The 24,531-nt window shown below is 42.0% G+C and overlaps 1 protein-coding gene across 4 annotated transcripts in view; it reads right to left on the bottom strand.

The window, feature by feature from the left end:
- Nucleotides 1-12,020, bottom strand: part of foxp4 (forkhead box P4) — a 90,291-nt gene extending 78,271 nt beyond the window's left edge. For 2 of the 4 annotated variants that reach the window (XM_085406239.1, XM_085406238.1), the window contains exon 1: nt 11,294-12,020. The gene's annotated coding sequence lies outside the window, so the exon portion shown is untranslated. The remainder of the gene's footprint in view (nt 1-11,293) is intronic. The other 2 variants (XM_085406241.1, XM_085406237.1) reach the window with 2 other exon arrangements.
- Nucleotides 12,021-24,531: the final 12,511 nt, after the last annotated feature.

Here is a 24,531-nt window from a genome sequence, read left to right on the forward strand (position 1 = left end):
CTATTTCCAGAAGAAGACTAATTATGAAGCTCTGCCCCTGGGAAAGAAAAGCCCCTCTTGAAGGAGAGAGCGAGAGAGGAGAGAGAGAGTCCATTCAGGGCTGGTATCGGTGGAATATAAGTTTGTCTCTCTCTACTTCAGAAAGCAGCAGAGCAGAACGGAACAGATACAGCGGGCTCCTCTCATCTGTCCATCCCAGACTCCTCGGGGAGGTATGAGAGGATTGGAGAAGGGTAGAGGGGTGGAGGGGGTGAGGGGTGGTCAAAAGGAGAATTAAAAGGAGAATCAGTGAGGATACGGAGCAGTGTGGTGAGTCTCTCTGATTGGATGATGAACTGAATGATTATTAGAGCCTGGCTAGTAAAGTTGCACGAAAAAAGAAAAAAAAAAACTCAGTTCATCAGCCAATCAGCCAATCAACCAGCTCCCTCATCAACCAATCAAACCCCCACCCAGGGGGGAAATGGTAGAGGTGTGGGTGTTCGTTTTTTTTTCTTCTTCTTTTTACCTTCTGCCTCTCTGACCATATTTTTCTCTCTTTTTTCCCCTGTTACAACACATTACACTGTCTTTGGTACAGCTGCCCTCATCTTTCTCTGTGGGAGACGCAGAATTCTCAAAGCCACAATTACCGCACAGAACTATCAATTTCCCCTTCAATTAACCCTGTGGGAAGAGAGGGGACAAAGGAGCGGACGGAGAGGGAAGAGAAGGGGATGAGAAATTCAAATTTGGGATGAAGAGGACCTCCTCCCACTATGGTCCCCCTCAACACACACACACACACACACACACACATACACCTCAACAACCCCTGATGGTGCAGTCACGTGATTGGGCTAAGAAACTAGAGATCTACGCCTCCTCGGGATGAACTTGACCCCGCGACTGGAGGTCAAACAAGTTACTAACAGCACAGGACCCCTATCCTCATTACCAGTAAATAGTCCCAGCCAGTGCTCTAACAAATCAGTGTGTATGTTAATAACCAGCGCCCAGTCCACAGCACAGATCTGTCAAGAAAATTAAATAAGACAAAAATAAGGGAAAAGATAGACGGAAGTCAGGCGGAGTAGGAAGAAAAAGAATATAAGGAAAGAGAGGGGAGGGTGAAAAGGAAAGAGGAAAAAATGGGGAGGGATTAGGAGGGGGCGTGAGTCAATGGTTGTGTTTCTTAGATCAGCGACTAAGGGCCTGTGCCCCATAACAACGGACAACTGTGATGGCATGCCCGCTCTCTGTGCTCTGCTCCCCTTTCCTTGTCTTTGCATTTTCGCGTCCCTTCCCACCTCCTCCTCCTCCTCCTCCACCTCCACCGTCTCTCTCTCTCTCGCTGAGCGAACCCCTGGGGGAGCTGCTCAAACCAAACCCAGCCTTCAGCAAAGTTTCGCAGGCGAACTTTTCACAAAGCCCCCAGAAGCCGTACGCCTGCCTGACACCACAAAGCATGCCAGGGTTTCATTGCCACTCACCCTCCCTCCTGTCCTCGTTTTTGTACTTTAGTCCTTCGTTCCTCCCTCAGTCCCCTCCCTCGTTTATGCTAACTACTTTCCAAGGCTAATGCGCTGTTCCTGACTGACCTTTAGACAATGGAAACCTGCAGCAGCAGAAGTTACCGATTAGGGCTACAGGTTGCATACGGCAACACTGACCTTCAGCGGGAAAAATCGGCCTTGTGGCATCTGCTAATCTCACAACCCTACGGCTACTATTCAACCTCTTAATCTTGGACGAAAAAAAAATATTCTAGTGTTCACTCCAGTTCTTAATAAAAAAACACATCATTCTGGAAATAATAAAGGCAAAATACAAAGCAGAAATCTATTTTTTTCTCCTCTATGTTGTTTTTGTCAGAGAATCATTTCTAAGGTCTGTGTATCTTTACAGTGCGAGGGACAACCTTTTGTCCAGGGACAAGTAGGTGGGCTGACAAAACAATACAATATTTTTTAACAATCCCAAAACGGACTGAATAAAATTTTCAGATGTATTTCAACACACCGACATAATCCATTCAAAGAGTAGAAGCACAGTTGAATAAGTTTGCAGCTAAAAATGATGTGTGCCGTTTTTTTTTAAATATAGAATAAAGTAATAGTTGCCTGCCTTTCTTGCATAAACTTCCATAAAATGTTTCTTTTAAAAAAATAGATGTAAAAAATAAAAGAAGAAAAGAAAGGCACGGGTTATTATAGCTGTTTTTCTGTAACGTTTTAAATTTGTTGTAAAAGCATTTTAGTCATTTTGAAAAATTCTCACTCACACGCTTGTCATTTCAGTAATCCGGAATAAATTATAGCTATTGAAAAGGGGCCCGAGCAGAGGTAGCAAATGTTGGAGTTAAACTGTGATGACATCTTGGATGTAATGAAGAGGCTGAGGGAACACAGAGCTGTGATAATTAGACACCGGGCTTGACAAGGAGAGGAGGAGAGTACCGGAGAGGGAGAGTGCGGATGGGGGGGGGTAAAAAAAACCAAAAAAAACCACATGAACAGGAGAAAGTGCAACACAATAAGAGGCAAGAAGGAGAGAAGACAGACAGCAAGTGATGAGTCCCTCACACTGAGCGACTATTGGAGCTCCAACAGGGAAAAGAACACTTTTCGACCAACCATGGACCCGAAGAGAAGGCAGCCCTAGCAAATGCAGGCACGCATGCTGAGTATACGCGAGTGCCCTTCTGAGTGAAGCAAACCTGATAGATTTGTATAACAGACACACACACACACACACACACACACAAAAGCAGAGCAGAAGAAATTGACTGTTTACTGCAATCTCTATATATTTTTTTAAAAAAGACCTGATTAAATGTTCTTCTTTTTTTTAATGAGAGACACACGTGTGTCTCATTAAAAGTCAACCGAAACTGTCTGTGAAGGCGGAAAAAGTGTCTGTGTTTAAACATTGTGTTGTCCCTTTGTAGATACAGCGAAACAGTGAGAATGTGACAGAAGTGTATTCGAATGATGTATTCTTCTTTTAATCCAAGAAAATATGATTTTAATTAATTTTTTAAAGCCTAAACTAAAGCTTCTCTCTGTTTTTCATTTTAAATCTGAAGTCGATGTACTGAGCTGGAAGAAGAAAAAAAAACTACGGCACATGTAAATTCTTTTTTTTTTAAAGTGTAGGTGCATTTTGTTAAAACAAAAAGACCCAACTTCTTCCAACCAATATCACGTTTCCTGCTTTTCCACTTGTGTTTGCACCTTGTTGTTTTCTCATCGCTCTTTGCTTTGCTGTCTTCCTCCCCCCCTCCAGACAGTTAACGCTGCTTCACAGGCCAGCGGCTCACAACGCAAACACACCCACCTACATGCTCTTCGTTCCCTCTCCTCAGGAACATGAGAGCGGGCTCTAATTCACAGGCTGGTAAAGCTGTGGTGGACAGCAGCCTTGATCTGGCAGGATTAGGCTACTTTTATTTCCCCGAGAGGGAAGGAGAGGTGGAGGGAGGTGAGTGTGCATGTGTGGGGTGTGCTCAAATCCTCCTACAAATGTCAGACAATGACCGGTGACCAGGAGCCACAGAGACACACACACACACACACATGTGCACATACTCAAACTCACACATTCATAAACACTCCTGAGAAGGCCCAATGTGACACCCAGAAAAGAGACTCATCACTCTCCGTCTCATCAGTCTGAGGAAGACGAGATGTGGGGGCAAGAAGGGAGCAAAGGAGGAGAAGAAGGAGGAGGAGTGAGCCCGGGGATCGAAGGAGGGAGTAAAAGACAGAGGCAGCGAGGATGGGTGGGGGTGGCGGCGGTGGTGGGGGGATTACACAATTATTCAGATAACAGCTGGGAATAATCTAGTGGCAGATGTCTCTCGGTCAACAATGCCCACCACACACAGGCTTGCATGTGTATGCGCACTAACAGAGTTTCAATGCTCAGCAAGCAGCCAAAGGGTGGAAGAAAAAAAAAAAAAAAAACGGCCGCTAGTGAAGCTCCAGAAGCTACTCAAGCACACAGCTCGCACAATCTGCCCGGAAAAGTTTTTTTGTTTTTTTCCTTAATTTTAAATCGGTCTTCAGTGCAGATGAAACAGCCTATAAAAATAACGAGAGGTAGCATCGTTATCGGTTAAACACGTTTTGAAAAAACATGTCGGAAAAGTAACGACCTGTTTGCTTTTCTTTCCCTCGGCGAGCTGTCTGAAAAACAAAGCCCGAAACTTGATGAATTCTGGGAGAGAGCCAGAGAAAGGGAGAGAGAACGGGGTGGAGGGTCACCCACTGACTGACAGTTAATTGCAGTTGGATGTGCACGCTTACATGCAGAGAAAATAAGGGTACGCACATGCGGACCACAACTGTGTCCTTTGCATCTATAAGCAATCCCCCATGTAGCGAACCTCTAGCAGTAGCTGTCATCCCCTCCTCTGCCTCTCACTATCTGAAAGCCCACCACAAAAGCCAGAGTCCGCACCCCACTGGGCAAAGCCTGCATAGTCTTCTTCACCTTCAGACCAAAGCAAAAAGTAAGCAGAGTGAAGCGAGAAGTTAAGAGAGAGAGTTGGCATTTGTTGGCCAAATCGTCGTTTTTTCCCCCCTATTTTACATTTTTAAAAATCTCTTTCAGAAGTTTTAAGGAAGTAAAATCAAATCTGTGCGTGAAGTTTAGAAAAGGGAAGGAAGGGGCGGCCCAGTCAAGTGGTGAGAGGCGCCGTCAATCCGTCAACCCAGGCAGCCTATTGTGATTTGGTTTAACACTGGTTAACAGCTCGTCCTGTCAGGGGATGGATCATCCCACGGCGCCTCACATGCTAATAGCTTAAGTAGGCATCCCATGTCCCCCGGAACTAATACCACAAATACTAATACCATAAAAGAGGAGTGCATGCCAGCGATCCAGCCTTACTTTCGCCTGGGTTAGCCAACATCCCGATACTTTACGGATTTGAAATATAATGAGACGCGTTTGAATGGTTATTACCTCCCTGGACCAGGATGGAAAACAACAGGGACAAGGGAAAACTGCTGTAGTGCTTATTTCCTGTCATCGTGTGTTAATCCACAGTCGTTATTGTTGAGGTAATTCAAAGAATCTGATGCAAATCACAAAAGCTAATAAAAAAAAGGTAAAATGCATCACACTAGCGCTAGATCTGAAAAAAAGAAATTATAATGTCGAAAGTAAGTAATAAGTAAAGATTTTAGGAGGGTTTTTTTGTAGGTAATACTTTATGGACTGCGTGCTACTCTGGTGTGAATCTTAGCGTTTCATCAGAGCGTTCACTCATCCGCTCGGCAGATTATACCGCCACAGCACCACGGACAAACGAGCACTCAAGTGCTGTTTAATGCGTCTCTACAGTCAGAGCATTTATGAAATGTGCAAAAATGTGTGTGCGCGCATCTATATGATCCTGAGTCTTGTGCTTCACAGCTGTCACCTACCCTTCACAGACATCCTTTCAATACACATTAAAGCAGTGCTGCAGAAAGTTTAGTCACATTGTTGCTCTGAGTGAAGCTTTCCACTGCTCCGCTCCCTCGGTTACCCGCTCGATTGACGGCTGCCCTGTCAGTTTGTCGCAGTGCTTTAGAAAACACCAACAGCTCTCTGATGAAGTGCTTACAAAAGGTCATAGGGTGGAGGCGATGGAGAGGAGGGGAGCCGACTACTGAGAGAGCGAGGCAGGGGAAAAGGAAAAGGGAGACGGGATAGAGTGAAGGAAAATCTATAACACAAATACAGCTGTCAGAAGCAATGCAGAGTTAGCGGGGGATGCAACCACTGATTTTTTTTTTCTCTTTATGAAGATGCTCCGCATGAACACAATAGCGTTCTCTGAGGGCAATTTTTTTTCTGCTTACACTGACCATCTCAAGTGCTCCACCTGATCAGTGCCACTGACGCCACGATCTTCTGAGATCCTCCCTCTCTGTCTCTGAAATCAAACCTGATAGCGCCACAACTGCCTTACTTCGCGATCTGCTTTCAGTCCTTCGAGCTCCACAGCCACGGCCCTCTCCTTCAGCTCCAACTCTCTGCTTCACATGGCCTCAGGTGCCAAGCGCACTCTGGAGAGGCTGATCTAATGCTTCCTCAGCTATAATAACCCATGCCTATAACCCTCGCGCCGCTGTTTCCTTCACTTCGCAGAGGCTTTCTCTCATATTTTCTATCTCTCTCTCCACACCCCACCACCCTCACTCCCCGCCCATAGGAAACAGTCGCTTCCTCTCTGAGATTTCGGGTCACTCCTTCCCACATCAATCAGCTGTTAATGGGCTGGCGCTCTGTGGAGCTTTAGGAACATCTCCGGAGCCAGCCTGCATCCTAGTCATCCCAAACACAAATAGAAAAACGTATGAAACGTCTCATCATAAATGCACTGACATGTTAATGACCACAGGCTAAACCACCGTGTCAGACAAAATGATTACCTTATCATTCACCGCGGGGGAAAGAGCGCCTAAATTTTAGAGAGGAATCGGCTCGGCTGTCACCACATAAGCAGTGACAGCTCTTTCAAAAGCCACAAAAGGCAAAGGAAAAAGCAAACAAACAACATCATCTCTCCTGCACAGCTGCTCAACTTGCTAAAGCATCTTCCTTCTTTTCTTTTTACTTTTCCTGAAACTTCACTGTACAACACCTCTTCTGACCTGTCAACACCCCCCCCCCCCCAAAAAAAACAAACAAAAAACAAACAAAACACACATCTTATCTTTGAAAAATGTTTTGGACTTATTGCGCGCACACACACACACACACACACACACACACACACACACACAGATGTTCACGCTTTCATAGAAATTATTCAGCCCTTAACTTCTGCTAAATAACAGGTTCAATTAGAACCACATGTATAATCAGGCCTCAGTCTAAAGCAATGTGCCGGCAGTTTCACTGTGCACTCACCGACTTTAATTCACAACCAGAACATTAACCCACCATCTGAGCTGTCCATATACAATAACACATACACCTAACACACACATTTGTTCATAAAATTTCAAGAATTTTTTTTTAACAATGTAAAATAATTTATACTGTAATGCCAAATTGTTATTACACTTAATTTCTTTTTAAATCACAGAAAAATGTGAAAAGGGGGAAAAAACATTTCTATGAAAATCTCTGATACACCTAATTCAAATTGAAATTTTAACAAACATTTATAGAATTGCTATGATCAGCAGAATATCTCATATCCTTGTCTTTTCCGCGCTTAAAGCCCGACGCATGTTCACCTCAAATACATGCAGCCCTGCAATAATGTCAGCTTCAGGACCGACACTTGAAATAAGCCCATCTAAAAACACGCTCTCTCTCCCAGCATGGGTTTTCTTCCTTTTTGGGCTTTTTTTTTTTTGCTTTTCTCAAATAAAGGATATCGAAAATTTAACCATTTCAGCTTTTTTTAAGCAGGTAAAGCACTAAGTGCTGCAATAGAAGTAAATCTGTGAATATCTATCACAGGTCAAACCCTACATGTATAGCAGTGTCATATACGGGTGCTCTTCAACATCACTTTGGAGCCAAAAGCCCACTCAGACTTGTGGGTTTCGGATAGCAGGAGGGTTTTAATGAAGAGAGCACGAGAGATGAAGAGACGGACAGGCGAGCCATCAATGCTACCGACGCACAGGACATTTAAAACTTGAAATAATGTCCATTTTCACTCGAGCAGGACAGGTGAATTGAGAAAAAAGCACTCTCGTATACACACACTCCCGCACTCTGATATATACACTCTTTTCACACATACATTCCCATGCGCTCATGTTGGAGGTAAGGACTCTCTGAGCGAGTTTATGGACTAACACAATCATGTTGGTGGCTTTTAATCCTGCTGAAGGGGTTTTAAAGCGCACGAGATTCAAAGCCATTACTACCCGTCTCTAGACGGTCTCGCACATGACTCTTCCAGTCACACCCCGGCACACGATCACATACTTGGGACCAAGCTGAAAAATAAAATATCATCATTTAGGAAAGGTGTCAGAAAGCATAACAGAGACAACTGTGCGTCTGAAAGCGATTAAAAATCAGCAGTATGTGAGAAACAGGACATGGAAAAGACACAGCTGCTGGGAGGGAGGAGAGAAAAAAGAAGAAAAACACCACCAAAGATGGGAAAAAGTGTTGATGCAAGTCAGATGAAAAAAAGGTGGCAATGCCAAGCAAACACACAGACACAGGCAAACAATACCCGACAAAGAGCAGAGAGTCAATCTGCCTTTGACACCTCTGGCTTCCTGCACACGTACACTCTTTTTACAACAAGAAAAAACTAAATAACTACTTCTGCCTCTCAAACACTCTTTTGTTTCACTGTCTCTTATTGTGTTTTCATGAAAAGCCTGTCACTAATGTGATAGCCTATCAATGATAAGCATTACACGAAAATGATAACTTCACGCCGATTTTTTTTCAGGCTTTATGTGGTAGGCAAATGTTTTTTTTAAAGGAGAAGAAGAAATAAAAACAATCCTGTACTCTATTCTTCAGCAGTGTTTCACACTTCTACTTGAGCTCCATGAGGCTTCTTCTTCATAAAGCAGTCACTTGAAACAGAAACTTAAAAACAGCTAAAACTGTGTAGTAACTTGGCATGGGTGCTGAGAAGTCATAGCTCCAACTCCAAAGATCATTCTTAAACTGAGTCAACACAGCTGCTGTGCTTTTACTGCAACAAAAAGAACTTAAGCAGCTGAAAGATCAGGCAGCTGTGAAATACCTAATTTAATAATATTAATAACCTTCACAAATATAAGATTTACATTTTCCATAATTTTAGGAAACATTTTACCATATTTGGCAAAATGGTTAAGCCTGTAAAAAAAAAAGGAAAAAAAAAATGTTTATCTGATAGTACTGAGTTACTGCCAGCTTGGTTTGGTCCAGTTATTCAGGATTTTAAAAAATATGCTTATAAAACATCTTATAAAACATGCAGTCAGCCTCTTCTACTACATTTACCAATCAACACACACAGTTTAAATTCCCTTCTAGGATAGATGGCTAAAATGAACAGCAACAGGGTTTGTATCTGCATGAAGGCCACTGTGCATTAACTATTCTAAGGTGCGTTTTCCACAGCTTGTGGCGTGATAGATGAAGATGAAATAATCTTAAAAAAAAATGAAGGAAAGAAAATCGGTATACACTTTACAGCACGGGCTCGGAGCCACCACAAAATACCTGCTTTCCTGTCTGACACCAGAACTGTGACAAGGTCATAAAACGTGATTAAGAGCTTTTTCATTCCCGCTGGATCTTCTATTAAAGTGCAATTAAAAGTATGTCATCACGTCGCGGAAATGCCACCACAGAGGAGGGTGGGAGGGGGCACAACAGGAGAGAGCGAGCGAGATAGAGGGAGAGAGAGGGAGAGAAAGAGAGAGAGAGGACACAGTAAATAAAATTAATTATGCCAAATGCCCCGGCGCCCATCAATCACGGGGCAATAATGCCCGTGTCAGGGTGAGCACCCACACGGCCTGTACGCTTTTCTCTCGGTGACAGACAACTAACAGCAACGAATTGTCATTTCATTTCTCCCTCTTTTTTTTTTTCTTGATCTGAAGGTTTCAATCGAGAGTCTCTGTGTGCCCGGCCCGATATCTCATATTTGATAAAGGCAATTTTATTTCATGGAAATGGAAGAAAATCAAAAACCCTCAAAAGACAAAAAGATCAGCAACTTTGTTTCAACGGCCCAAAAGTTGCTTTTGTGTTGCACGCCGTGCACACAAGAAAATCCACATTAAACGTTTTTATCTCTGCAGAATACTTTTCTTATTTTTTAAAACAAGTCGTAGTTCGCGGAAGAAAAAAGAAATATTTTCCTTTGTGGTGCAGGCCTACTTTTAGTCGGTTTATGAGCGCGAGAAGAAGGGAAAAACATGTGTCACACAGAGGTTGTGTTCAATTTCTTAAAAAAGAAATTTCTATGTCAGTAGATTTATTATATTATAATCTAGAAAGTATATAACGTGCATTCTTTTTAATTAAATCACTTTAAATTACCGATTCTGAAAAAAAAAAAACCCTTAAACGCGTCAGGGTTATAATGTACGTAAAATCACTGTCCATAATCCTGCTTATGTACATAAAGCGTTCAAAAGTTCACGTTGAAACTGGAACTGGAAGTTTTACAACGCAGGGAGAAGTTTTCCTCCACGTTCAGCTGGTAAAACGTCCCTCTCTAAAGAACAGAGCTGCTATTATTTAAGATATCATTTAGGATATTTAATTCAGCTCAAATAAGGAAACCACAACGGGCACCTCAAACCTCAGTGGTCAGAGAAAAGTCCTAAATCCTAAAGGCACTAACGTCCTCAGACCTTCTAAACGTGTCAATAAGAAAGTTGTTTGTTCTTTTGTTTCTTTTGTTCAGGGATTTTCTGTAAGTAAGAAGTTTAACTGCCTTTCTTTTTTTATTTTTAAACGTTAACGTTTAATTGTAGGAAACTAAAGTTCAATAATAAAAGACACTAAACCCAGCTGTGAGGTAGAGAGGTATGAAGCGATGGCAAAGCAAGTGGTTCTCACACGGCTGCCTGTGACCGTTCGTGTAAAATCGCCACCACATAAGCCACGTCCACGCGTATGATCAAATATAACGAGCGATATCAACAAGTTTATTCCCTACGTTTGAGTCCACTCCCGAAATCTTAGCTCGTCCTAAACCTGCGAGAAATAAACTTTTTTCCCTTTCTCTGGTCTCATAAGCGAAAACCTCGGACAATGACACATTACGCAAAAAATGGTATCCCTCCGAGTCATCCAAAGTAGGCTCTAGAGAATTTACAAACTACACCGTAATATCCAGTTAAATAAACGACGATTAAAAGGAGGCTGGATTTGAACTCTGTGGATATAGGTTGGCGTGAAACTAGTGATGAGGTAGAAAGAAACTTCGATTTTTCATTCTACCGAGAACACTGAAAGGACGAAAACAGCTGGTTTAAATATGTTTTCTTTTTTAGAACAGAAAGTATGAAAATAAAATAAAAAAAGTTTCACTCCAGGAAAAAGTCAGAGTTAGAATGAAACAGAAAAAGTACGGAGGAGGGGGAAAGAAAAAGAGAAAAACAAAAACCTCCCTAGTGTGGCCGCTGGATCGTACCTACTTTAATACTCTATCACATTATTAGGCAGACCTGGAGGAGTTTCACAACGTGCCATGAAAAGTTGAAGTGCGTCGCTTTAAAAGCGTCTAGCAGCGTGTGTGTCGGAGAGTTTCAATGGGAGCACAGAGTGAGGGGAAAGTGAGGAAGATAAGAAGAAGGGGGAAACGTGTAGATAATGCATCAACCTGTTCTCTTGGTTTCTGAAGAAGTCAACTTTCACGCCAGTGGTTGGACCATGTGGGCAGCCCCGCTTCTGCTCCTCAAACCCCGGCGCGTCCACTCTCTCGCGGCGACAAAAGGGGGGACACAAACCGAAGGGACGTAAAATTTAAAAAAAATATATATAAAAATAAAAGTGGAAAGAAACAGAGAGCAGAGAGAGACAGAGAAATCTAGGATCTAAGACGGCAGGACCATTACTTTAAACGACCAAAAAAAAAAAAAAAAAAAAACGTGCTCGTTAGTCCTTTCCTTTCCCCTTTTGTGTGCGTCCTCTCTCCTCGGAGTGGCCCCTCTGGAGTGAAGTCAGAACAATACTGCCGCTAAAACTCTGGCACTGAGCGCAAGTTGCCGCGGAGAAACAACGCAGCTTCTCGTTTCTGTTTGTTGTTTAGTTGCCTCCGCTTTTTTCTCCTCTCCCCCCAAGCCCCAGCTCTCTCCTCAGCAGGCTCACTCAGCGCGTATAACCTCTCCAACGGTCTTCACTTTTTTGCCATCCCGTCTGTTGCTTGCTCGTTCGCTGGAAATCAGGGTTGAATCACTGGAGCTGTATGTGTGTACGAGTGTGTGTACGAGTGCGGAGTGTGTGTTGCGGGAGGACAGTTTGCTGTGCTACCGTAATGCCTCTAAAGCAGGTGCGCGTTTTCGTCCTATCCATGCAAAGCCCCGGCGCATAATAAAACAGCAGCCAGTGAGAGGCATCTCTCCGTCGCTCCCCGGAGAAGTGTGCGCGCGTGTGTGGGCGTGCATGCGCACGGATGAGGGGAAGGCACTGATCTTTTGACCTCGCTTTTGCATCCTGGTTGAGTTGCGCTATTGTGGCGGCAGAGAGGAACAGATGTTATCCTGCGCAAAGTTTGAGCTCCTAAAAAAAACCAAAAAAAACCCAAAAACCCACCAGTAACAAAGAACGATCGTTTAAAACAGGACAAAGTCTGCCATGAAATGATCGCTTTCTCTACGTGTCTGCATGTCAGAGTTACGAATGTATCTGTAAATAAAAAAGTAAATCGTAAAAAGAAAAAATAAACCTTGCAAACTTAAAAAAAAAAAGGCAAAATTCTCCATATAGCTTCTTTATTGTCTTTTAGATGCTTGTTCCTCTTGACTTTTGTTAATGTAATTTCATTAAAAAAGAGGTTTTTATGCCAAATAATATCCTATATGGATTTATGTCAGAAAGATTTAAAGCCATCCTAAAAAATATAATAATAAAAAACGCTGTATTCCTAAAATAAAAACAGGTATAAAATCCGTTTTAGTAGGTTCACACTTGTTATGCACTTCCCTTCAGAATAGACAGTTATATTGTGATTAGATAAATTTTACTGTCTGCCTACCTCACTGTGTCCTTTATGTATTTTGGAAGCTTGACAACTCCTTTTTGCAGAGTTATTACCAGCTTCCCCCCCGCCACCACATTCATTTACTAATTGACAGGATAATCAGTGTTGAGATTACTGTCTCTGATGAAATTTGGAAATTACATCATACCTGTCGCTGGAGAAAAAAAAAGTGGGGGAGGGAGGAGGAGAAAAAAACGAAGCTATAACTCAAAGAAAGATCAAGGAATAATTTTGCTTTGGCCATTAAATGGGACTCTGCCCTCCTGCCTTTCCTCTATCTATGCTTTTACCTTTGGAAAATGATGGCAGTCCATCACGACACCACCTAACAATCGGCCACCACTGCAGTAAATCACAACACATTCATTAACACAATCAATAGCACTAAAAATATGTGTGTCTCCACATGTGTGTGTGTCGGCGTGCAAATGTTTAGGTGTGTGTTTGTGTGTGTGAGTGTATATGAGCACCCATATATTCCTTTACTTACTCCTCTGAGCCTGACGGATTTTGCCAGGAACACTTTGTCATATGTCTGAAATAAATCTCCCGAGAATTGACGGGCGCTAATGTGAGCAACTGGATGGTGATGAGTGATGCTTTTCTAAGTGGATGTGATTAGGAAGGTGCACCTTTTTTCTTTTCTTTTTTTAAAGTTGGATCTGGAAAAACCCACGCAAGGGCTCTTAAAGAAAGTTTCTAACCCAATCCCAGCAGGGTGAACATGCTTAGTTAACATCAACCTGCATCCTGCATCTGAAAACTATGTGCGAAGCACACCAGAGAGCAAAGAGGCTGAATCATTCTTGTGCTTGTTGTTGTGTAACTGCTGACATTTTGACTAAAGATTTCAATCACCCCCGCCTGCCTGCAGAATGATGAGTTGTGTGTTGTTGTCTGTTTTGGGGTTACAGCTGCATAAAATCGTAGGATTAAATATAAAACAGGGAAATGAGAGGACTCGGTGCTCTGCACTGCCTGAATAAAGTCAAGCCAGTCCAAGCTGACCTGGACATCTAAATTCGGTACCCTCATTCTTGTTCTTGGTGAAAGGAGGAAAACGATGTTTGGACCTCTAACCCATCTTCCATCCCATTTAGGAACCCTTCTCTCCCTGTTAATCAGGAGGAATAATTATCAAAGTGGACAGGTAATTAAATTAAAACATAAGTGGCTACATGAGCTGGGTTGGCTGTACTACAAGGTTTTCCCTGGCTTAATTAAAGAGAAATATGGGAGCGCTCACCCACAGTGTCACAGAGCTGGTAAAAATGAGGAAAAAAAAGCTCCTGCCTCCAACTTGAATAAGTCCTGATCCATTCAACACAGGATTTGGGATTTATAGAAAAGAGGAGGGGATTCTGGTCCTGGGTGTATACTGTAAGAGGAGGAGAGAGAAAAAAAGAGGAAAGACTGTGTTGTTGGTTTGCATCTAAAAGAAAAAGAAAACATCTGCGTGGTGGCGAGGACGAGTTAAAGGACTGCAGGATGTGTGGTAGACGCATTAGCAAAAAAAAAACCTGCAGGCTTTATTCAGCCATCTGGGAATAATGTCATAAAATAAAGCTACAATAAAATAAAACTTACTGCTGTTGATGTTTACAAACAACTCCTACAAAATCTCCCACAATGCCTTGAAAGTCGAACCCTGAGAGGGGCCTCACACAAACAGGCGTATACAAATAAACAGAGAGGGAACAGTGCGCAGAGCGCAAATTATCCAAACATTCGCAAACACGCTCATATGTGCATACACCCACTGTCCTACACATGTGAGTGTGCATGTTTACAAATAAAGACAAAGTGGGGAGGCAGCATGCATACACACACACACACACACACACACACACACACACACACACACACACACATGCCGCCTCTGTGGTTATGCAAAGACAACAGCAGACTGTTGCTCAAATGCACCAATGCTATCTCCCAGCTGGGAATGCAACAATAATAATTGACTTTACAGGGCATCTCTTCATCTGCTCTAGTACAGAAACTGTGGAGACAGGGTGATTGTGCCTATGTGACCTTGGTGCAGACAGTGGCATCTGTATAAATCTCTGAATATACACTGATTGCTGGAAGGATCACAACCAATCACCACCTGCTTTCTATTAGCCACTCATTAACTTGTTTACTGTCACAGCTGCTCAGCATCACACAACCTGACACACACACAGGCGCACACTTACTGAAGCAAACGGAAAGGGGAAAGACGTGCTAAGAAAATGTGTTTATCACCACTCTCTCCTTGTCTCGGCCCTTCGTTGGAAGGGAATAATTAGAGAGGCTCGGCCAAGGCAGTGGCGTACGTGTTAACAAGCTGCTTTAACACACACCCGCACACTTCTTCCAAAACGCAGAGATGGCCAGAGAGACTGAAACTCAAGGACTCACTTTACTTTAAAGCACTTGCGGCCGAGCAGTCGATTCAAGGAATGAGTTCCCGCCAAGCTGCTGTGGAAATCTGACAGGTACAAACTCACGCCGACAAAAAAACACAAGAAAAACTGAGGCTACGCAGAAAAGAGTTAAAGAATACGTTCGAGAAAGCCCATGCCCTCAACCAGCAAAAACATCATTTTCTTTGAAGCAAAGTTTTCAGCATAAAAAATACACACTTTAAGAAAAAGAATTGTGTTTCAAGAGTGAAGGATTAACTGTCCAAGGAGCTGCTGAATCAAAGCTGGAGAAGGATTTTAATTATCATTAATTTGAACTTTCTTAGGGAAAGTTAAAATCTTGGCATTTTGACTATTAAGCACAAGGATTCATTTTGATTATGACAGTTTATACATTTTCTTTTCTTAAACACATTTAAAGTTAAAGTTTAAAGCATAAGATTAGATGGCCCCACAGCCTGAAAATGTGCAGCAGTGTACGTCTACACTGTTTTACGTTTTAAAAGCATCTCTGTGTGGATATTTTCACACACGAGTAAGCATTCATATAGGCATGTATTCCTACCTCATCTTTAATACCAATATGGTGATGAAGCTTATTATGTGTTATGGTGCAAGTGTCACAGTGAAAATTTAAACACACGCACATATGTGTATATATCTATATATCTATCTATCTATTAGGGGTGCAACGATATTCGTATCGATATTGAACCGTTCGATACAGTGCTTTCGGTTCGGTACGCATATGTATCGAACAATACAACATTTGTAATTTATTTTATCAATTTTCCTTCTGACGATGCTGTCTGTGTTGAGCGCTCAGTGAATCTGTGTTCGACTACTCCGCCTAGGCTGCACTGTCCAGCGCAGATCCACTGAGCGCTCAACACAGACAGCATAGTCAGAAGGAAGAGCGCAGGGCACCTCCCCCACCCTCATTCAGATCTGGCGTTTGGAATTATTTTGGTTTTCATGTGACGTATGACCCTGAAGGTAAGCGAGTCATGGACTAAAGTAAAACAGTATGTTGGATGTGCCACGCAATGCTCAATTACATTGGTGTGAACTAGTGTGCTAGCGCAGTTAGCTCGTTAACGTGTTGGCCGTCTAGCCCCATGCACGGGGCGATCGGCGGTAGCTCGTTAACGGAGATTTGCCGTGTTGTGGCGTTAAGGTCATTTCAAGGAGATTAACCTGAAAGCACTAGTGGGAACACGACGAATATGACTGCACATTTACGCCGACATCATCCTAGTGCAAAGACAAGTGGAAGCAGACAAAAAAAGCAAGCATGCTACTAACTTTAGCCGAGTCATTTAGACAGCTGTTAGCACATGATTCTCCTTATGCTGCTGAGAATATAGCCCAGAAGAAGCGGATAGTATAGCTTTTATTTTGGAAAGAGCCATCTCTCTGTAATAAACTCTCTTTTCCAAAGATGAGTGATTCCTCAATCAGATACAGGGCTTGCAATATCGCTAGCCCGACGTCCCGGAGCTAGCGATTTTTTCAGTCGGGCTACCAAAATCTATCTCTGCCCTGCCCGTCGGGCTATTGTAGGAAAAATATATGTCAATGCTTTTGCATTCTTTCAGAAATGTAGCTGGGTAATTATGTCATTGGCATCGGTGAGCCACTGTCAATATGTGACATATTGAAGTCGCGTTTGAATTTGCGCTTGTTTTTTTGCTTTCACTTTGCAATCGTGCGAACTGTGTATAGAGAGCGACAGCACTGATCTGTGAGTGATGATAATTTGTGCACCAATTCCTCTGACATCGTCTTATTAATCGTTAGCTTACTATGCAAACATGACAAGTGAAATCTCCCGCAGCTTAAACATGTGAGAGGTTGATTGCGCAGAGAATCGCTGAGCTTATGTGAGTGCGTGTGTAAAAGCATTTCAGTTCTGCTGAGCCAAATAAGAGAGGTCAGGGTGAAGAAGTGACAGCCAAAGAAAAGCTTACCACAAAACGGAGAAGTTATGACAAATCAGACTATAAGGCAAAAAGAAAGTGCAGCTTTATGGTTTCATGGACAAAAGAATTTCTGTGGCTGCGATATGACGAGCTAAATAACCAGGGCTGCACATAAGTGGTCCGCAGGTGCGCATTCGCTGTCAAAATAAAAAACACGCACAAGGGTTAGGGTTAAATTTAAAAACTGTACTTTTGAGTTAAAATATATATTTATAATTTTAATAAATGACAAATTAAAAAGGCATGAACAGTTTTTTGTATCGAAAAAATATCGAACCGTGACACCAAAGTATCGAACCGAACCGTGAATTTTGTGTATCGTTGCACCCCTAGTATCTATCTATCTATATATAATACCTAAATACTAGGGGTGCAACGATACACAAAATTCACGGTTCGGTTCGATACTTTGGTGTCACGGTTCGATATTTTTTCGATACAAAAAACTGTTCATGCCTTTTTAATTTGTCATTTATTAAAATTATAAATATATATTTTAACTCAAAAGTACAGTTTTTAAATTTAACCCTAACCCTTGTGCGTGTTTTTTATTTTGACAGCGAATGCGCACCTGCGGACCACTTATGTGCAGCCCTGGTTATTTAGCTCGTCATATCGCAGCCACAGAAATTCTTTTGTCCATGAAACCATAAAGCTGCACTTTCTTTTTGCCTTATAGTCTGATTTGTCATAACTTCTCCGTTTTGTGGTAAGCTTTTCTTTGGCTGTCACTTCTTCACCCTGACCTCTCTTATTTGGCTCAGCAGAACTGAAATGCTTTTACACACGCACTCACATAAGCTCAGCGATTCTCTGCGCAATCAACCTCTCACATGTTTAAGCTGCGGGAGATTTCACTTGTCATGTTTGCATAGTAAGCTAACGATTAATAAGACGATGTCAGAGGAATTGGTGCACAAATTATCATCACTCACAGATCAGTGCTGTCATTGCAAAGTGAAAGCAAAAAAACAAGCGCAAATTCAAACGCGATTTCAATATGTCACATATTGACAGTGGCTCACCGATGCCAATGACATAATTACCCAGCTACATTTCTGAAAGAATGCAAAAGCATTGACATATATTTTTCCTTCCTACAATAGCCCGACGGGCAGGGCAGAGATAGATTTTGGTAGCCCGACTGAAAAAATCGCTAGCTCCGGGGCGTCGGGCTAGCGATATTGCAAGCCCTGTATCTGATTGAGGAATCACTCATCTTTGGAAAAGAGAGTTTATTACAGAGAGATGGCTCTTTCCAAAATAAAAGCTATACTATCCGCTTCTTCTGGGCTATATTCTCAGCAGCATAAGGAGAATCATGTGCTAACAGCTGTCTAAATGACTCGGCTAAAGTTAGTAGCATGCTTGCTTTTTTTGTCTGCTTCCACTTGTCTTTGCACTAGGATGATGTCGGCGTAAATGTGCAGTCATATTCGTCGTGTTCCCACTAGTGCTTTCAGGTTAATCTCCTTGAAATGACCTTAACGCCACAACACGGCAAATCTCCGTTAACGAGCTACCGCCGATCGCCCCGTGCATGGGGCTAGACGGCCAACACGTTAACGAGCTAACTGCGCTAGCACACTAGTTCACACCAATGTAATTGAGCATTGCGTGGCACATCCAACATACTGTTTTACTTTAGTCCATGACTCGCTTACCTTCAGGGTCATACGTCACATGAAAACCAAAATAATTCCAAACGCCAGATCTGAATGAGGGTGGGGGAGGTGCCCTGCGCTCTTCCTTCTGACTATGCTGTCTGTGTTGAGCGCTCAGTGGATCTGTGCTGGACAGTGCAGCCTAGGCGGAGTAGTCGAACACAGATTCACTGAGCGCTCAACACAGACAGCATCGTCAGAAGGAAAATTGATAAAATAAATTACAAATGTTGTATTGTTCGATACATATGCGTACCGAACCGAAAGCACTGTATCGAACGGTTCAATATCGATACGAATATCGTTGCACCCCTAATATATATATATATATATATATATAGTCCTGTCTCCCTCCCATCACCCCACCTGCCCATTTCAGATGGCTGTCCCTCCCTGAACCTGGTTCTGCTGGAGCTTTCTTCCTGTTAAAAGGGAGTTTTTCCTTCCCACTGTTGCCAAGTGCTTGATCAAAGGGAATTGTTTTATTGTTGGGGTTTTCTCTGTATTAGATCTTTATCTTACAAAATAAAGCACCTTGAGGTGACTGCTGTTCTGATTTGGTCCTATGTAAATACATTTGAATTGAATTAAATAGAAGTGTTCTTGATACTGTTGTAAAACTTCTCTACTCTTCTCAACGCTTTTACATTTTTATAGCCCTTTACAGTTTTACCCCATTTCAGCTTAAAAGGAACTCCACTTCTTTTCCCCAATAAATCTGTATTACAGCTGGAGTTACTGGTTGCCCCTGGCAGCTAGATTCAAATGAGAATTGCACATTAATCAGCAATTAATAATGTAGCATTATATTTAATAGTACATTAGTCCCATTTTACTGTAATATGAGTGCCTTTACTTCGACACATTTCAAGTGCAGGGTGTGTATCTGTAATAGAGTACACTAGCGGAGTATCATTCCCTTAGCCACACACAAGTTCTCAGTGACCACAGGTATGGATTTTGTATACATGCCACAGATCAACAACGCAAAATGTCACTTTTATGTGCCGAGCAATGCATTCAGACAACTTTATGGTAGATAGTGAATAACATAAATTTATAATCCTCACAGGTCAAAGCAATACCTTGATACTGACTGAAAGTAGAGGAAAATGTCAATCTAAACACAAATCTTCAGTGTCAGGGTGTTCAACTGGGGCCTTCACGATGCTGCGTACAGAAGAAATGCCTAGCCGGACTGTGCCAGTCTTCATGTGTGTCTATTTAAGTGTAACTCAATATAAGACATTTAGTAAATACCCCTGAAATATTATCCCTTCATCTGCTCACGTGCTGGGTATACAAACACACTGTCAAAAAAGACGCACACAGACACACACACACACACACAGACACGCATTTGCAGAGCCTTCCATTCCCTCCCTCGGTGCGATCTTGTATCAAAGCAAACAAATGACATGCTGTCTTCTCCTCTCTCTCCCCCCACTGTCTTTTTTGATGTGTGGTTGTGTAAAATGACACGCCGTATCTCTCTAGCTGACATTATCACTCGCCAGTGCGCTCACATCTTCCGGCCGCACGCCTTTCCCACAGGACTCCCTACAGCAGGGGTCTTTGTCTCTAAAAGCATCGCACGCACGCACGCACGCGCACACACACACACACACACACACACACACACACACACACACACACACACACACACACACACACACACACTCGGAAAGATGTGGAAGCCTCTATGATTTTTACCTCTGCATTGTGTGCTGTCAGCGACTGGTTTAAGAAATGAGAGCGAGAGAGAGAGAAAGAGGCTATAGAGAGATGGAGAGAAAGGATAGGATAGAACTGGCTTTCTTGGGCAACCTTTTTGATGTGCGCGTGTGTTTCTGAAGATGTGGTGTGTGGCTTTTCTATACTGTATTGAAGATTTAGCCCAGCGAGCTCTGCCACACTAGCGTGGCTGTCACTATTAAGCTGACAAATACAACAACCTCAAAACAACAGACTAGACCGGATAAGTTGAAAGGTGTCAGAAAGAAATGCTTGCTTTACAGGAATAAAACAGAAATGAATATTCGTCATCCATCATATATTAAAAGAAAATAAGGTGAAAGTCAAATCTGAATTTTGTGATTGAGAGCTGCACATTTTTATGCAAAACATCAGAATTTATCAGCATGTAAAGGACACGAATCACCAAAGGGGGATAGAAATAATAAAAAAAAATGTAAAGAATGAAGTGAGAAAAGCTAATTATAAGCAACACCTAGCCAATGAAGCAAGCACATTCACACTCTGGCTGCAGAACTATTTGCCCTTTGACCCACACTTCAAAGAACCGACAACTGAAACGCACAAAAAAAACCACATTTAATTAAATCACTATGATGTTGTTGACATTGAAAATACATAGCCTTCATTTATTGCAAACAAGCCCACTCTCCCCTCACAATCATTCAAGAATGCATCGCAATTTTTTTTTGTCCCCTTGTGTCATTCAATGCTCTCTTTAATAAAGTTCACTCATTGGAGATGAATTGGATAAAAAAATAAATAATTAATAAAAATTAATGTCTTGTATTTTCTTTTTCTTTTTTCTTTTTTTTGCAACCTTGGATGTTTTATGCCATTGAATGCAACACGCCTTTTTAATATAAGTTTTGATCTCCAATTCAATGTATCTGGTTATTGACATTTGCTGGGTCTGTTTGTGTATATGTGCTGTGGTTGTGAAAGGCTCAATGATTTCTTTTGACCTACACATCTAAGTTCCCCAGACTATTCATCTGCCCGTCTTTAATTTCTCTTGGCAGCTTAATATTAGTAGTTTAGCTAACAACTGTTTATGAATATTACTCACTGTATTATGCATACACACATATATAAACACACACACACACACATATATAAGGTAAAAATGTTCTTGCAAATTTCTGTAAAACAAGAACATCAAACAAATACATGCCACAATAATTTATTCATCCTATTTCTGCTTGTATATAAAGTGTAATATCCAAACAGTGCCTAAATTAATATTTGCAATTTGTGGTCTGGCTGCATCAGATAAGACGGTGGTGGTGAGTCTGAAATTGAAGACTGAACTTAATAATTTAAAAAGAATTTATGCATTTTTACTGTAGGTTTGTGTCACTGGTTAACAATGTCCAAATATTAGGTTTCTGTGAATATTAATAAAAATACAGAGCACATTTTGGCTTTAATATTCATTCTCCTCTGGTTTACAAAAATTGCCTTTTTTATAGAAAAACAGTGAATGTTAATATTTCAAGAATAGGAACTGCCTTTAAGCATCGTGCAGGGTGCAGGAAATACACATTAGATCAGACCTTCATCATAACAGGTCACTCAATACGTGTGCGTATGTGTGTGCGTGCACTGCAGAGAGAAATAGAAAGACAGTGAAGGCCATCAGGGGTCGTCAAATTGCAACAGTGCTTTTTGTCCTGTCAAACGCTCACGTGAGCCAGTCTTCAGTGAATTTCAATAATCATCTTGAAGGACTTTTCTTCTTGGGCCACATTCTACTAAATGTATCTCTCTCCTTCTAATTCCCCTTCACAATACGTCTGGCTCAGGCTACTCATCATGTCATTGGTCCCTTTTCTATTCCCCTGTTTGATTCTGACAAATACATGGATTATCGGCCAGGGGGATTTTTAAATATATGGCTAATGTGAGCTTTCATGCCTGTGCTTTAATCTGCTGAGTATTTAAAACCAATCTTAAGGACGGGAGAAAACGCAGAGGTCAGGCTTTTTCTGCGCCCGGCCCCGAGAAAAGAGAGCGAGTGAGATTGAAAGAGGGGAGATGTCGCAGCGAAAATGGAAGCAAGGAAGGAAAGTGAGAGAAAGACCGTAATTTCCCCGCTATTTGAATTCTAACCAGGATTAACTGTGGAATCGCAGGTATCAGACCTCATCTGGCAGCGCAGCTAAAGAGTAGTCCCTCAAAGAAAGGAAAAGTTGGTCTCCTTACCGTGTGTGTGTGTAAGAATGACAGAAAAAGAGCAAAAGACTCTCGGGTGAGGGTGTTTCTCTGCTTTTTCACTTATCACGTGCCCACCTATCCCAAGGAAAATGGGGAAAAAAGTATATCTCTCACTTTCCATTTATTAGGGCAATGACACAGTACGGTGAAGGATGAAAGTTCCATCATGTGTCCGGCTGCTCGGCTGTCAGAATGTCGTCTACTCATTTACAATTCGCTCACTTTCAACTCCTTATTACTGTCTTTCTCCCACCTTTTCCTTTCATCTCCCTTCTTGTTTCTGTTCCTCTCCTGTCCAAAAGTACTTGTCTCCCATCCTCTCTCGTCTGGCTTCTCTTGCTTTTGTCACTTCCCGTGCGCGTGAAATACAGACAGGGCTTCGGCAGTGCAACGAGTCCAGTGTGCGTCTGTGTATCAGGCTAAAGGGCAGCATTGTCTCCACAGCTTTAAACTGCATCCAGCAACTTACAGAGCTTTTCTATTACTTTTTTTTTTTAATGGCTGTAATGCGTGGGTTTTAACATAACGCTGTCATAAAGTGCAACAGACAAAGGGTCGAGATTCTGGAACACACAGAAACGACGCATATGTATGTAAGTTTGAGGACAGCTGGAGTTGGATAAAGATGTACGTATGAGATGAGGGAAGTTTTTATGGTACAGACTCTTGTGTCTCACCCAGGACAGTTAAGTAGGCCAAGGCTGATATCATCTGATACACGTGTTTGCTTGCCAAATGTACAATCACAGTCCTCCTCTGCTGAGGAAGCATTCAAACTGTTATTTGAGCATCAATGCAGCATGCAAATAACATTCACCACCCCTTTTCACATCAGATAAGATAACCCACAATGCCTCGTCTGGCAGTTCAGAGATGTTTTGCATCCTAAGGCTATGTCGCTGTTGCAAAAACATCAGAAATGAGCCTTCTCAGCAACTTCCCTTGGAAAAATAAGAAGAAAAAGTTAGTGAGTTTCAATGTACAGCACGTGTGCGTTTAAGTATGTGTTTAAGTTTGCCAGCATGTGTGTGTATAAAAGCAGAAAGAGGCTTAATGGTACGAGAGAGGGAGATGGAGCCTGGATTATGGAGGGGAGTGGAAGGGTGAGGTGGCCTTTTAATTTGGAAAGTTTGATGTGAATGACGCACATCTGGCTCCACAAGATGATGGATTCTTCTACACATGCAATATGGGAAAGTGATCCATCTCGCTTTTTTCCCTTCTCCATTGTCTTCCCCCTCTCTCTCCGATCCCGGTTCCTTACCTTCGCATAAAAGCAACTGCTTTTTCCAGTCGCCCATCACTCACGACGCTTCCTCCTCCCTCCCTCAGACTCCCTCTGTTTAGGCATCTACAGTCTTGTATATTTATAAGTTGATAGCAAACCCTGCACTACATCGTTCTATTTTACATCCTCCTTGTTTTGATAACAGCTGGAGAACATATCAAGCAACCATATTTTTACTTTGAAAATCTCCTTTTTGCACATTTTTACATGCATCTGTTTTTTTTTTAGATTTGTTTTTGTTGCACAGCTAAATGCTTTTCTCTGATTCATTAGAGAACACTTAATACATGTAGCTTATTTTTACCTTTACTTTAAACTTTAAAAATACGATATATATTTTTTCAAATGTATTAAAATGTGCCTGTAAAGAGGGATCCATCAGCACCTGCAGTCTGTGTGTTTGTCAGTGAACACGCTGAATCAGACGATAACTTTCTTTTTGTCATTTGCAAATGTCAATAAAGAAAACTGGTGAAGTAGTTGGACAGGGATGTGTTTTCATTGTCACAATGCCCGGTTTGTGTTCACTAGATGACTATCACTG

Source organism: Rhamphochromis longiceps, linkage group LG5 (assembly GCF_057381845.1).
Source record: "Rhamphochromis longiceps isolate RC_006_pf linkage group LG5, R_longiceps_female_GT1.1, whole genome shotgun sequence".
Classification (NCBI taxonomy): Eukaryota; Metazoa; Chordata; class Actinopteri; order Cichliformes; family Cichlidae; genus Rhamphochromis; species Rhamphochromis longiceps.